Genomic DNA, 16,527 nt, shown 5'->3' with positions numbered 1-16,527 from the left:
AAGATTTATAGAATAATGGCTGACTTTTTGCCAGACTTCGACTTTGTGGAGGAGGAATTTGATTTTGCAGAGTTTGATGGCCGCCCTCATTTATTTGAGCCAGAATACACTGATGAAGAGCTTCGTGAAATTGAAGAACAGAGGAGGAGAGAGAGGTGCAACAGGTAGAGGACGAGAGGGGAGGAATGGCTGCTGCAAGGCTGCATAGCTCTGGAGATTGGTGGTGTACCTGTGAATGCTATGCCCCAGTGCCCACAGAAAAGGAATGCCTATGTTGCAAGGAATGGGACCGGTTGCAGCCTTATTTTCAAGGTCTGGATGTGACCGAGGACGAGACACCTCTACCTGAAGTAGTATCCAGATGGTCTTTATCTAGAGCTCACGATATTTTGGCCGCGCTTTGGAAAGCAGCGCTAAATGGTAAACAAACATGGCAGCACACTGGTTAGGTAAGACAACACGTTTACATGTCATTTTCTATATGTTCTCTGACATTTATCCTAACGATATGACCCAGATAGCACACATACATCTGGCCGATGTCGGCCCGATGTATCAAGTTTAGATCGTTAAGACGTAGCAGGGAGAGCGTTTGCTCATTGCCAAGACGTCGCTGAGACGTCGGCCTTTAATTGAAAATGACCACCACGCGACGTTCAAACGATCAATAAAATAAGCTGCGCTCAGTAGGCGTTCCTTCATTAATATTCATATGCTTCGGTAACTACGACCTTTATTCATTTAGGTCGGACCTTTCAAACTACAAATATTTCACCATCCAATGTGAGAAATCAGTGCTAACATTCAAAAATAGCTGACTGTTACCCTATTTCATGTGTAAGTGTGCACAATGAAGAGACAAAAGTCAATTTGACAAACTTTATTTTCAAATTTCCACAAACAATATCTGACGGCCAGTCCGCTTCTCCTGGCAGCCTGCAAGACACAGAAAAGACGATGAGCACATAACTTCAAGAAACAAATCCCAACTTCACCACTGTATTTTTTTTTTTAGCATTTCAGCTGTCTTTTAGCCAGATTGAAGGCTTTGGGTCCGTCACTCTGATTAATTTAGTGTTGAAACGGTTAAATAACGGGATCCGTTAACTCCGTTAACTGTTAACAGCAGCTCAACAATCAGTCCTTCATCTCGGAAAAACTGTGGTTTCAAAAATGCTCTATTACCTGTAGCCACCGGGGCGGTTTGCTTTGCAGAGGAGGAGACCTTGACTGATAAATTGCCCATAAAATCACATTAACAACATACTGAAGGCATCCTTAAACTTCACTATTTCACCTCCGCGCTCCTGTCTGCTGGTCTCACCAACACTTCAGCACCCGTTCTGGGATACACAGTGTCGGCCCGCCCCGCCTGACCTCCATGCTCCTCTCCGCTCCTCTCCCAGACACTTGAGCACACGTCCAGGGCCCCGGAGGTCAGGCCGGGGGGCCGCGGGACCACGGGTGGCAGCTCCGGGCACTTCCACTTTAACCCAAAACGAGTGCTCACAACAACCAGATGAGCAGATAACGTCAACTAGGGAAAATAAAATGAAAACACCACAGTTGTAGCCTGTTAGCATAACATGAGCTAAACCGCTAAACTAGCTAACAGCTAATGAAAGATAATGTTAGTTGGTGGGGACATGTGCTAAGCTATATACACCCAGTCGTGCCTCGCCACTCACCAGGAACCTCTTTTAACGGTCACAGAAGAAACAACAAAGCTATTTTCTGCCAGTTTATTCCAGTTAGCTTACCTGAAACCAACTGCGATGAGATGCTGTGTGCTGCGAGCTCAGTTCCGAACAAACATCGCAGAGATGAAATCCCGCCTCTGTGGCGACTTCCGTATGTGGGCAGACATTTTACGGCACTGGGCCGACCCAAAGCCGACGTAACAGAGACGTTTGATGAGCTGGGACAAAAGAGTATTAAATTTAAAGATATCTGCCCATGTGGCCGACGCTTGTCAGACGTTATAAATTCAGGGCCGATGTGTCGTCCTCAGGCCGACGTCGGCCAGATGTATGTGTGCTATCTGGAGAGGCGGTCTTTGTGGAAAAAAAGCTTGTTTAGTGGACTAACTTTGCACTTGAAGGTTGCCCTTTCACTTAACGTTTTAACAGGTCTGACGCTACTATGCTCCCCGGCTGTATCTAGGCTAACGGCTAACATGCTAACTATTATTTTTATGTCACTAGTCACTTGAAACAAATTTAGGACGATAGGAGACAGGTTGAAATAAACCGAAATTTCCCTTTAAGTAAAGAAGGTTAGGTTTAGGGGTAAAAAAAAACATGGAAATGGTTTCAAACACTGGTCTCATAGGGAAAAGTCCTGTGTTTTGTGACCCATCCACCACCCTAACCTGCCTCATCACACAGACTACTTCCTTCTTTAATCCCATCAGAGCATTGGTCAGGTGACAGAAATTACTGGATCATATGTGAGATAACGTGAATTTTGGTGCATTACATTTTGTAGGTATATATATGAATAGAGCATGAGAACAGCCTGCAAGCATTGATGTCGATATTAATATGTGAACTATCCCATTAATGTTAATTTCTGCCATGACTTTATACTATTTCAATGGCAAATATGTTTCTTTAGGTGTGTTGGTTTTCATAGCAACTCTTCAATGCAAGGCAATGTCAGCAGAGATAAAAAATCCCAATCAGTTGTGTTACTGTATCAGTGGACCATTAATGAGCTCTTAAAAATATTATTATTAACATATTGACTAGTGATTGCCAGGCATGCTGTGCCTAGTAAGTTCAAGGATGTGTGAGTCTTTTGTGCCTTTTTTTATTATTATCATTTCAGTACACATCCTTGAGGGAAACATTTGCATTTCTGACTTCTGGGACTGTCTGACTATTTAGAATATTTAATACTGTCATGAGAAGCTACAATTTAGGAAATCTTTGTACTCCAGCATATTTATATCGCACCAGTGGACCATGGCTCTTAGGATTTTATTTAGGCAATGTAGAAAAAGACTGTAACCCCAGCCTCGACTTAAACCTTTAATGTTTTATATACAATAAAACCATGATGCGTCACACAAGAAGATTCAAAATTGCATTCTGAGCAATGCAGAAACCATTATTACAGTGAATTAATTGTTTCAATTGCAGGAGTTCAGTGGATGAAAAATAAGAAGGTCAGAATCATAATTAATGTCATTAAGCTGAAAATGATGAAAGTAAAATGCAGATTTAATGGAGAGTAATTCAATTGATTTTACTCGGAGTCGATTTGACCCTGTTGGAGAGTCTAAGACGTGCGAGGTCACACACAAGGTTAAAGGCATTTTAGGTTTAAAAAACAAAACAATTTCTACGTTAATCAGTTAGTGGCAGAATGGGTACAGAATCGCTGCACAATTATTTAACAGTTGGCATCAACATTTTTACAACAACGTGTCAAATGACAAGGTGAAAAACGTGGAACAATGTGAAAGGTGTCGGTTGTGGTGATGAGTCTAGACAGAGTTATCTGGTGCTCCCCTCGGCTTTACACAGCTTTAGAGTGAGTTTGCAGCCTATTGTCGTTATCAAGTCATCAAATACCACAGCTTTGTCAGTGAATTTGTGTTAGACACTGAACAAAAGTACTTTTTCAAAGCCAAACCCTGACATTTTTTCTAAACCTAACCACCGAGTTTTGCTGCCAAAATCTAACCACAAAGTTTTATAGTCTAGTAAAAGTGTTTCATAATGCTAAGGCTGTTTTTAAAACTGTGACTGTCATGCAACAACGTCATCATACAGAAACCTACGCCGGGTCATGTGGTAAAACATTGTCAGACAGACGGTAAAACACACATACTAGCCAAATATGAATGTTCAGATTTGAATGCATAAGCAACACAGAATAATAAAACAACCTCAAAATAATAGTACACGTCTTGTTTCTGCTGTCCCCAAGCGGCCAAACAAATCAGTCATCGCAGGTTTGATGAAAGACCAACACTGTATACTGATACCGTCGACATATGATGCCATAGTCTTTATAATATGCTGAGGGCTCATATATTGTGAATACATGGCGAGTTTGAATGGGAGCAGCAGATTTAAGGCCATCTATCAGCGGTGTGAGATCACTTCTTCACATGAAAGGCAGCTCCCACCAGTCTTCAGTGACAAATCTTACCATTCAAGTCAGCGGGAGCCAAATCTTATTATCCTTTCCCAGCTGAAGGTAGGCATACTGATCCTGGACCCTTTTTTTTTTTCTCTCCCCTCAGTGTGTGGATGCCTATGTTTTTAGATGGGTCTGTAGGAGTCCACATCACACAGCTGGTCATTAAATGAAAATCAGTTCCTCCAATCTCATCCTCACACACAATAAACTACCGTTCCTAGCCAACCTGCAGGCACCCCGTCTATTTCACGGTCCAGTTTATGTGCTGTGTGTGTCACTCCGGTCCTGTTCTGTCCCTCTATTCCACACATCTGCTATAATGAGAGGCAGGAGAGTGAGCCTTGGCTTCAGGGACTCACATGGGAGCCCACATTATTGTCCTTGCATTATATAGCCTATAGTGGTTTATCTCTGTATTAGCTCTGCCCATCACATTAGATTGGACATCAGCAGGGTGACTGAGACCTACGGAGTAAATGAGCAGTTATGGGCACCATGTTGAACGCTGAGAGAAATATACGGTGCTGATGTCACACTGCTGTGGAGACAGATCATACATATTGCTCCCAACTTTCATAAAAAAAGTATTCATTCCCCAGCTGTGCTTTCAGCCTATCCGTTGACACAGCTGTAAAGATGGAAGAACTGCATGCTCGCTCACATCACGAGCTCATCTTCCAGACAGTTGCATGGATTAATAGCAGACCTGGGGCTCACAGTGCCACCTGCTCTTCACTCAGAGTGGATACATGTACTGTTAGGCTGCTGGCACTCCAGGTCGAGGCTGTCTTCCCCCACCGGACATCATCAAGAAACTTCCACCAGGCATGTCCATCCAGCCTCTCCTGTGCTTTGAAGTCATTATATGAATCATACACTTCATCTCTCAAAGAGGAATTAAATCAGTGCCTTGTCAGCATCTGATTCAGCTGTTCCTTAAAGGGGAAGATCTCCCTTTAACAGCTCCAATTATCTATTTTTATTTCGATTTTGCCATCGTCACAATGATAATTCCACCCCAAGCTCTGCTTGACGCTGTGTTTGATGCTCCCCGGGATTGTAGAATCCAAATCAGTGATAGATCTTTTAGTAGTCTGCCAGATATGCCATGTGCTTCTCTGTCAGGCAGCAGTGCTTTGACCGGATGTACAGCCTGAACCTGAGAATTAGTCAAGAAGAGTGATGGCGTGTTCAAGGTGAAAACTAACTCTTTAGTGTATGCTCATCTATCTTGCTTCTCTCATTCACAGGATTGTGGCTCTCGGTGAAAACATGTTCTGCACTAACAGTGCCCGCCAAAAAAACAGCCGTGTAGTTTAAAACTAATGAAGATCCAGCTGGCTCAACTGTCCTCAAGCTGTAATAAAGCATTCAGTGGAACTCTCTGAAAAACCTCCTTTGTGCTGTACAGGGGCAAATGTTCAGGCTAACAAACTGCACAAACCCCTCATTATTCAGTGACAAAGGGACTCCATTAGGCAACACCAAGTGTTAACAGGTAGGTGTTGCTATTATTGACGATACAGAAAACACATTGTTGTTTTGTTTTTATTGTGTCTCGCTCTTTCTCTTGTTTATATATACACATACATATATACGTACATACAGTACAGGCCAAAAGTTTGGACACACCTTCTCATTCAATGCGTTTTCTTTATTTTCATGACTATTTACATTGTAGATTCTGACTGAAGGCATCAAAACTATGAATGAACACATGTGGAGTTATGTACTTAACAAAAAAAGGTGAAATAACTGAAAACATGTTTTATATTCTAGTTTCTTCAAAATAGCCACCCTTTGCTCTGATTACTGCTTTGCACACTCTTGGCATTCTCTCCATGAGCTTCAAGAGGTAGTCACCTGAAATGGTTTCCACTTCACAGGTGTGCCTTATCAGGGTTAATTAGTGGAATTTCTTGCTTTATCAATGGGGTTGGGACCATCAGTTGTGTTGTGCAGAAGTCAGGTTAATACACAGCCGACAGCCCTATTGGACAACTGTTAAAATTCATATTATGGCAAGAACCAATCAGCTAACTAAAGAAAAACCAGTGGCCATCATTACTTTAAGAAATGAAGGTCAGTCAGTCCGGAAAATTGCAAAAACTTTAAATGTGTCCCCAAGTGGAGTCGCAAAAACCATCAAGCGCTACAACCAAACTGGCACACATGAGGACCGACCCAGGAAAGGAAGACCAAGAGTCACCTCTGCTTCTGAGGATAAGTTCATCCGAGTCACCAGCCTCAGAAATCGCAAGTTAACAGCAGCTCAGATCAGAGACCAGATGAATGCCACACAGAGTTCTAGCAGCAGACCCATCTCTAGAACAACTGTTAAGAGGAGACTGCGCTAATCAGGCCTTCATGGTCAAATAGCTGCTAGGAAACCACTGCTAAGGAGAGGCAACAAGCAGAAGAGATTTGTTTGGGCCAAGAAACACAAGGAATGGACATTAGACCAGTGGAAATCTGTGCTTTGGTCTGATGAGTCCAAATTTGAGATCTTTGGTTCCAACCGCCGTGTCTTTGTGAGACGCAGAAAAGGTGAACGGATGGATTCCACATGCCTGGTTCCCACTGTGAAGCATGGAGGAGGAGGTGTGATGGTGTGGGGGTGTTTTGCTGGTGACACTGTTGGGGATTTATTCAAAATTGAAGGCACACTGAACCAGCATGGCTACCACAGCATCCTGCAGCGACATGCCATCCCATCCGGTTTGCGTTTAGTTGGACGATCATTTATTTTTCAACAGGACAATGACCCCAAACACACCTCCAGGCTGTGTAAGGGCTATTTGACCAAGAAGGAGAGTGATGGAGTGCTGCGGCAGATGACCTGGCCTCCACAGTCACCGGACCTGAACCCAATCGAGATGGTTTGGGGTGAGCTGGACCGCAGAGTGAAGGCAAAGGGGCCAACAAGTGCTAAACACCTCTGGGAACTCCTTCAAGACTGTTGGAAAAGCATTTCAGGTGACTACCTCTTGAAGCTCATGGAGAGAATGCCAAGAGTGTGCAAAGCAGTAATCAGAGCAAAGGGTAGCTATTTTGAAGAAACTAGAATATAAAACATGTTTTCAGTTATTTCACCTTTTTTTGTTAAGTACATAACTCCACATGTGTTCATTCATAGTTTTGATGCCTTCAGTGAGAATCTACAATGTAAATAGTCATGAAAATAAAGAAAACGCATTGAATGAGAAGGTGTGTCCAAACTTTTGGCCTGTACTGTATATATGGCCAGTATCTGCACATCAGTGAGGAAAGCAGAATGGTTATCATTACAGGCTCCTCTCATTTGCCACTGGCCGTGGATCTGTTCTCTGCAGCTGCTGTTTACAAGCACAACACACACATACACTCACACACACATATATACGTGTACATGCACACACCCGTGCACACATAAACAAGAAAAATTGATTACCACCTCTTCCTGATTGCAGCCCCTCTGTCTTCTAAATCTAAATTGCAACTCCAGACACAAAGGCAGCCCATGTAGCTGAAGCACACTAAATCAATCTCTCCTACTCTCCAGCTCCTTCACCGCCAAATAAAAAGTACAACCTTTGCAGAGAAGTGAAAAGCCCCAGAATGTAAAATATGCTATGTAGGACAACGCTGTCTGCTTTTTGTGACCTTGCACTTCATGTCTGATATCTTGACTAGTCGTCAAGATGTGCAGGGAGATTGAAATTACAGCTTTCACTGAATGCTCTTTGTTTATTGTCCTCGAATAAATTGGCATTTACTGTATTGTCTGCATACAGTGTTTAATTTCCCCAACCGTGGCTCCATATATTCCCTTCACATCCTAGAAACAATTGGACATTATTCCACCAGGAGCCCTATCTGTCTAATTACCCACTGACTTTACACTCCATTGATTTGCATTCTTAGCTATTCAAATGGTACAATACGGTGCATTTTAAACACTGACACAACTACTTAAAATTCAGTGATTAAACTCATTGAAGTATATCAGCAGTTTTGAGAGTACATATCTACCATGAAATACTTTGGATGCACACCACCAGCTTGTGGTACAGACTCAAGAGCTCCCACCAGCATCACCACTCCCTCCATTTATTACATTTATCTGGGATCAGCACCTTCACTTTCGCACTGCATTTCCTACTCTCAGTCCACTGGTATTGTTTGTTGCATGTATCGCAAACCAGTCTTTAATGAGTCCTTATCCGTCACTCAGACAAGGCACTTAACATGAGAATGAATCTGAGACCTTGTCCTTAGCAGGGGCCATTATGTGTAATGGTTGTCAGCTGTTTGGAATGCATTACCCATGTGCCACTGAAATGCTCTCATTTGTACCCTTGTCTAGTTAGGCATTCAAATGTACGAATGAGCACTCTTGGTTTTTCAATAGCAGATACTGAATAAGTCGGCCACCCAGTTGAGTCTCTGAAATTTTGCCAGTTCTTTAAAAAAAAATTAAAATACTCGCATTAAATGACTAAGGCTGAGAGGTGCCATTGACAGAAAGATAATTTTATTGTATGTGATAGCCCTCTCCAGTTAGCCTTGAATGAATTTGGCTAGGTTCCTTCTTGGAGGAGGACTCGTTGTCAGCGTCAACAAGGACAGAGCTTCTACCAGCAATCTAACATCACGTCCTCCGCCTACATAAAGTGGCAATTTCCACCTTTTTTTTTTTTTTTTTAATTAGCACACAACTCAACAAGCTGCGCCGAGAATGTGCTCTCATAAACAACATCAACCACATACATAAGACTCTTAGTACGTATCAATGTGGTATGAAGTCAATTTCGGTAACACTTTACAACAGGGTACACAGGCTCATGAGCAGTTAACTAATGAGCAAGGAGCTATGTGTAATGAATTAAGATGGATAAATCCTAACGCTGCTGCCCACTTGATATGCAGCATCAGGCCGAGACACATCAGCTATGCAGCAGATAATTATGAACTTAAGCATATTAAACTTACAAAAATTCGTAGCTCGGAGCAGATAATCTCTCTCTATGAAATGTTAAGTAGCATTGCTAAGCAGCAGATGACCATCAGTTCGTGGAAATAAGCTTAAGGTTTGCAATGAGTGCGGCTAAGAGTAGCAGTAGCTTAAACTGTAGAACAGGATCTCAGAACAGTTTAGATGTAATTATGATAGGAGGAATAGTAAAGCAAGCTGTCACATATTGCTTTGAATTGAAATAGTATGTCTCCAGTGCTTTGCTGAGTGTAAAGCGTGTGGAGAAAAGGTGAATGTGATCCAGTGGTGACAAAAGCCATTTATTAGCTGATATTAGAGGGAAATAATTATGCAAATGTGAAGAGTGCAAGATTTCCCTAGGGCCTGTGTACAATATAACCCTCTACGCCAGTTTGCAGGGATCCCTCTCAGTTGACTTCTGTATAAATCAACAATATCAAAGTATTATGTCAAACAACATAGGCATGCTGTGCGGGCCCACAGCGTGCCCACTGGGTGCCCACGTGGGGGCACACAGCTTCCGTTCCTCTGGTACTCTGTGGTGACACCTAGGAAAAAAATCTGTCAAATATCATGGTGCCTCTCGTACTCTGTTGTGACAAACTGGAATCAAACCAAGGACATCGCAATCACATAATCAGTCGGCTACCCAGACGCCGCACCCAAAGATTGTTGTGCTTCTGGTATTCTGGTAGATTTTTGCAGATGAAATCTCAATTGGTATTTTTTCTAAATCTTTAGTTGAGATGTTGCTGGATGCTGGCCTGGTCTCAGTAGAGACAGTACTAAGGCTTATTTATACTCCCTTTATGTCCGAAAAGAGATGCTTTCATTTTAAACCTTGTAAATGTCACTGCCCACATACTTATATGTGTCCTTTACGTTGGCATTAATACATCCACCTGATGGCACAGAAGGGCAGAGTCAAAAGTTTTTGACAACAACAAATAAGGCGACAGTAGAGGAAGTCATAATAACATACTTTTTAATGGAGGTAGTGCTGTAGACACCGGTGCACTGTGAGGACTTTAAATGCATCGCAACATGTGAGCGGATAATTCTTTTCACTATATCACCACTAAATGTCTTTTATATGTCCTACGGTTGTGTCTCACTTGGACCACACTACACTGCCCCAATGATTTCTTGTGGTACTACTCTGTTTCCTATGTAAGCTTTCAGAAAATGTGCACAAATAGGGACAAAATGAACCCAGAGTATGGACAGAAGGCTGCATACACATATCTAATGTTGAACATAAATGAGCCCTTAGGGGTCAGAGGTGAGGGTTAGGGGCCCTGGAGTTTGTTGGAGGGTGTTCCAGTGCTGTAGACAAAGTATCAGAGTTATTGGGTGAGGGTTAGAGGGCATGGGGCGGGGCCATTTATTTACTTTAACTGCACAGGGTAGCACCCTCTCCTTTTCCATGTGTGCTTTGTTTGTTTCCACTCTATGGAGCCACTATCAATACAATGCTGTTGCAATTATTACCATCAGCAACCATTCGGAATGATTGGATTTGCTCCAAAGGCTGAAAAATAGACTTAGGCTGTATCATACGGTCGACTTCGCACTGCTGTAAATCCGTAATTGGATAAATTGCATGCTAAGAAAGCCATTTTCCTGCAGGGGAATAAAAAAAGGGACAAATGTGCCAATGTCAGTTTAGTTTTTTCTCCTTACAAAAATCATTACTGCATGAAATAGCCCTTATAGCACCGGGCAGCTGTATGAAATAATAGTATAATCATGACATCAAAACTGCTGTCTCACACAGCTCCAATGTCTGAGTTCCTAATTTTAAATGCCTAACCACACAGAGAGTGGAAAACCCAAAATAATGGAGCAGATAGTCAACATGTGTGCGTCACTGGAGGGATACATCTCGGGGGGGGGGACATGCTGAATGCTTTGCACACCAAAGGTTTCCTTGGGCCCCAAGCATTCACACACTGAACAAGAATTTTACCCAGCAGAAAAAAATAAAGAGGCTAAGATTCAAGGCTGTCTTCTTGTCAGAAAGGAATTGAAGAAATGTACAGTAAGTAATAAACAATGTACATGTGATGGCCTTTGCAAAGCTGTAATATCACTGAGGAATTTACTTCCTCTCTTTCTTTACACCATCTTCTAATGTTCTGAGGTTACTAGTGGTTGTAGGTGTTTAAATTTAGCTGAAGGAGAGCACCTCCACACAAAGTGCTCACTGAGCCTTGGTCAGTTTATCACAGTTTGGAGATAGCAATCCATGTCAACAAGTAATCGCTGCAATTTTGCAAGCTATTGGAACAATAAAGTATGTTTATGATGTCTACAGGAGGTGAGACATTAAAATAAATAAAAGGAGTTTGTTTTGCAATGCTAACAGTCTTTAGGAAATAAATTCCAGGGTCTGTGTTCTATTTAATTTACTGTACGGACAAAGACAAATTGTATTCTGGTTATTCCCCTTGCTTTTATTTGTTTATTTTTAGGTCACCTGCACCGCTTTCACATTTCATTTTTTCCTCTCCGTCCAATCATTGATCAAATGAATTAAACATGGTGGCCGACTTTTCATTAATTTACCGCAGCAATCTCTCATATGAAACATTACTTAGACAAATCCCCTTGATCATAACATGCGGCTATAGCATCAGGGGGACACTGGGTGTTTCAAAGTGGCAATATCCCGAGGATTGCTGCATTGATATTACACTTTAATGCAATCTCAGGAGCCACTGAGCAGCCCAGTTTGATTGGATAATACCGGCACATTGAGCTCTCAGGCATGAATCTTCATTCCTATGTATAAATCACTCAAAATAGAGCAAGAGGATTTGAGTCACAAATCCAAAAAAAGCAATAACCATGAAGGAGGAAAAGTCCAATACAACACATTTTTACATTCCACTGAGCAGTAACTGTTATGGCTTGGAAGGAGCCCAGTAGTACATATAGGAAGAGGACATGAGGCACTTCAAAACAGTTTTAAATGAACCAATCATCCCTGTGATTGTTATGGAGACAGTCAATCAGGAGGTAAATCCAGCGCTTGTTGAGGACACTTGAGCACATGATGAGGAAGAAGCAACAACTGTATGACTACAAGGAGTGTGAAGAGTGTTTTTTCCTGCCTCCTTTTTTTTTTTTTCTTTTCCCATGAAAACAGCGCCTGCAAACCAATGCACACGGCCAAGTTGTGTCTGGGTGTGTCAAGGCATCTCATACATTTCTTATGAAAAAAGCAGGTTTATCGGAAAGTCCAATAGCACTTCTCTGTAATTCAAGTCAGGGCTGTGACATTATTCTCAAGGCAGTTCCAGTCAGCTCAGGGTGAAATGTGGCTGCCCATAGAAATCAAGGTCGGAGTATCACCTGCTCCTAAAGGAATATTTGGCCCAAGATTTAAAATTCAGCAGGTTTTTTTTCCCCACGTTCTGTAAAACATTCCAATAGAGCTGTTGGAGCAATACTGACCTTGAGACTTGTCGCTCAGTATATGACTTTATTCCTTCACTGCCCACTTTGAGGTGCGGTCTAAGTTACTTGACTTCAAAGTCCTCTTTGATATGTATTTCCTGTAACATCAATGCCCATACTGCTGCCCCCAGAGACTGTTCCAAGGGAGCAGTGGGTCTGATCTATCAGCCAGAGTTCATTAAGATAAGATCTCACTTTATGGACGGTATTATGCATAAAGGAGCTCTGCACAATGACGGGTTGAGATTGAGTTCGTCACAGATACACAACCAGAGGACACCACTTGGACAGTGTACAGTAGAAGCTCCAGGTTCAGCATTACTGAAAAGAGCTGGGCTGCCACCTAATGGCTCAGCGTCACTTTCTGCGTACTGTAGGGAAGTGTTGCATGAACATTTGAACCATTTCCCAAGAGGTGGTGGCTTTTATCCGAAGCACTTTAAGTTACCGCAACTGCGTACATTTATAGTAAATCCTCTACAGGAACCGAGCCCCAGCAGAGCTGCTGAAATATGTTGCACACTGATTTACAAAGGTGCACTCACACAGTTGGGTTTAATCAGACTCAAAACATGAACAGACCTGACTGCAAACAAGTATTAAGAAACAAAAGTACAGTGGTCTTTGTGGCTGAATTGCATACATCCTTAAAGTTCACACTGGCATCAGTGTGATTTGTGGGTCTGACATGTTTTGTCTGCCTTGAGACAACACGAATAAATGAACAGCAGGCAGGGAGGCTTGATACATGTGGCCTGTATTAAAGAGACACAGACAGAAGTGCTTTTATTCACGTCATTCCCTTTCTCCACATTGGTCCCTCGGTTTAAACACTGAAAGTGATTGGCACCGCAATCACCGGAGAGTTTCCTGGCACCAAATCCGGCTGTTTGTAAATGCAGAGCACAGTCAAGAATTCATATTCATACAGTGTATTTCAAGTGTCACCTACTCAGGGTGTTCAGACTCAGAGCACACTCTCTTGGCACTCTGGCTGTGGAGGTGCATCAAAGCATCCAAATAATTACAGCAGTAGCCATATGACATCAAGATGGTTAAGCTTGCAAGGAAAGTGCTCTGTACTCCGTGTAGATAAAACAACTCTACCTCGGGGCAAAATGTAAATGACATATTTTCGTCTTCCCTTTTATCTGCCAATGGAGATTTTTCTGCCAATGGACTTTTATTTCGTTTTATTTGGTTGATTATCCAAGGCTTGCTATCTACATTACTGAGTGATGGTACTGTAGCGGTCCGTTCTGTCTGTAACTATACATTGATTCTGCTGTATTTGCCGTGGGTCTCCTTTGTAAATAAGATTTAGAATCTCAATGTGGTTAAACAAAAGACAAGTACCATATACATAGTATATCTAATGCAGATATGCTGTAGGCAACTCTAGATGTATTGAACCTTTTCTTTTAAATAAATAAACAGAAAAATAAAGAGACCTACAGGAAATGCAGCATGAGTCAAAGCCAGAGGTAATGTCATCACACAGAAGCTGCCTACAGTCCTGGTCGCAAATGTGACTACTCATCCCCAAGCAATAGAAGGAACAGTCTTAAAATAAAATAAAATAAAATAAAATAAAATGGAATTAAATTAAATTAAATTAAATTAAATTAAAATGAATTAAATATTTACAGGAAGTTGGCAAAAATAGTGTTAAAATACAATTAATGTCTTCTGCAAATTTCTTTAAATAAAAGTCATAAAAAAAGAAAATTATTACAAAACTCACTGTCTCTTTTTATATAAAATACTGACATTAAAACTTCTCTGAATTGGACTAAAACAGGACAGAGTACATTACAGGACAGTCATGCATTACTTTCAAATGTCAAACATGCTTTATGAATTTGACTTTTGTTTGACAAACATTGTACTGTATTTGTAGAGATGGAAGGAGTACCAATATTTTAGGAAGGGAAAGGGTGTTTTGGAGCGGGGGATGGGGGGTACACACGAGTGGAACAAAATCAGCAGCATGACTCTTTATGTCCAAACCAACAGTAAATTCCATAGATGGCACTTTGCAGCCTGTACATACACGTGATTATCAATCAGATTTGTCTAACTAATTAGCAATGAGACAAAACTCGGACCAACATGACTGACAATGAATAAAAAGTCTATGAACTTAGGTGCAAAGAGCAATATAAAGACACACTAACTGAATATTTTTACACTTCTAATGGAATCAACAGCGGGATCCCAACAGGGTTCCAGGCGGCCTTCCAATTAGGCCTGCACAATCCAAATCACAATAAAGCCAAATGCAACATCCAAATCACAGGAGCTGCACTTTTTATTTTTTTTCATAAACGTAAAATGTGCCACAACAAAGCATTGTGGTGCTACAGAGATGCCCCGGTCTACAAATTATAGGTGAGGGGACAGGCTTGTTTGGTACAGACTTCAGCTAAAATCACATCATTAGCATTTTTTTTTTCAGTGAAAATGCAATGCAAAAATGACCAAATTGTCAATATAAACGGCATAGTGGTACAGTGGTTAGCATTGTCACTTCACAGCAAGAGGGTTCCTGGTTTGAACCCTTGGGTGGGGGAACCCCTTTTTCTCCCCGTGTCAGCGTGGGTTTTCTGCAGGTACTCCAGCTTCCTCCCGCAGTCCAAAGTCATGCAGGTTAATTGGTGACTCTAAATTGCTCGTAGGTGTGAATGTGAGTGTGAATGGTTGTCTGTCTCTATGTGTCAGCCCTGTGATAGTCTGGCGACCTGTCCAGGGTGTATCCTGCCTCTCGCCCAATGTCAGCTGGGATAGGCTCCAGCTAACAGGATAAACGCTTATGGAAAATGTATGAAGGAACTACAATTGCAACTCATATTAAAATTGTGATATCTGTATATCATTTTTTTGTACTTTTATATACACAAGGTGCCAGAGTGCATAAATCCCCAGGGACCCCTGATGGTGGCTAAGACCTAAACGTCCTCAAATCCTAGAAACAACCCTGCATTCATATGCTGGCTGCTGCGACTGGCCCCTGGCCTCCGGTCATTTTGCCAAAGAGGCCCCCGGGCAAAGCAAATTGAGTATTCCTGCTGTAGCTGCTGATTCATTGACTTTCTTTTGTTCCATTCTCACAATTTATCAGCACTTTTTTTATGCGACTTTTGTTTTTGTTCGACCTAAATTGTAGCAAAGTACAACATTTGTGATAAAAAGTACTTAAGTGAAAGGAAAATTCCTGATTATTATTTTGTTTGTTTTCTGAATTGAAAAAACACTGGTATCCATTGCCAGTTAAGGTCCATATAACCTAACTCCTATGCATTTCCCATGTATTACAGCATACCCAGTGCAGCTCTCTCATGCTGCAGTGTTAGGATCTCCACAGCTATAACCATCTGTATGTCTCACTGCCTGAATGGCCATAGTAATAAAATCATTTATTCATGCCCTTTAGTCATTTCCTGAGTTATTCTGTGACTCAATTGGGAGACATTTTCCAAAAGGGCTTTCTACTAGAAAGGGATCTCTTGGTTAAGATTAGGGGGAAAAGTCGTGGTTTGGGGTTTAAATTAATATATTTCTGTCAGAAAGGTCTTTCTAAGAGAAAACCTACAAGGACAACTTCTCCCATGTGCCTCTGTGACTCACCATGTGGCTATCCAAGTAGAACATGTCCTTGTCTCTCTGTTCAAGATAGTAAAATTAATTCCTGCACATTTACTACAGTTATTGTGGTGATTCTGATGCAGGTGTGAATACTGTACAACTTCTGCTGAATGAAAAAAGCCTCTCTCTGTAAATAAAAGCACAAAAAAGCCAATATGCTGCACCGCAGGCTGCAGCCTCTCATTACCATGCTCATTACTGTTCACCTCAGTGCGCCTCATTGTCCACAAGAGGTCAGACATTAACAGCACAAGTCATAAATAGTGCACTAAATACCCGTGCCTCTTTATGCC

The sequence above is a fragment of the Epinephelus lanceolatus genome, chromosome 18 (genome assembly GCF_041903045.1).
Source record: "Epinephelus lanceolatus isolate andai-2023 chromosome 18, ASM4190304v1, whole genome shotgun sequence".
In the NCBI taxonomy this organism is placed as follows: domain Eukaryota; kingdom Metazoa; phylum Chordata; class Actinopteri; order Perciformes; family Serranidae; genus Epinephelus; species Epinephelus lanceolatus.
This window is presented reverse-complemented; position numbering follows the sequence as displayed.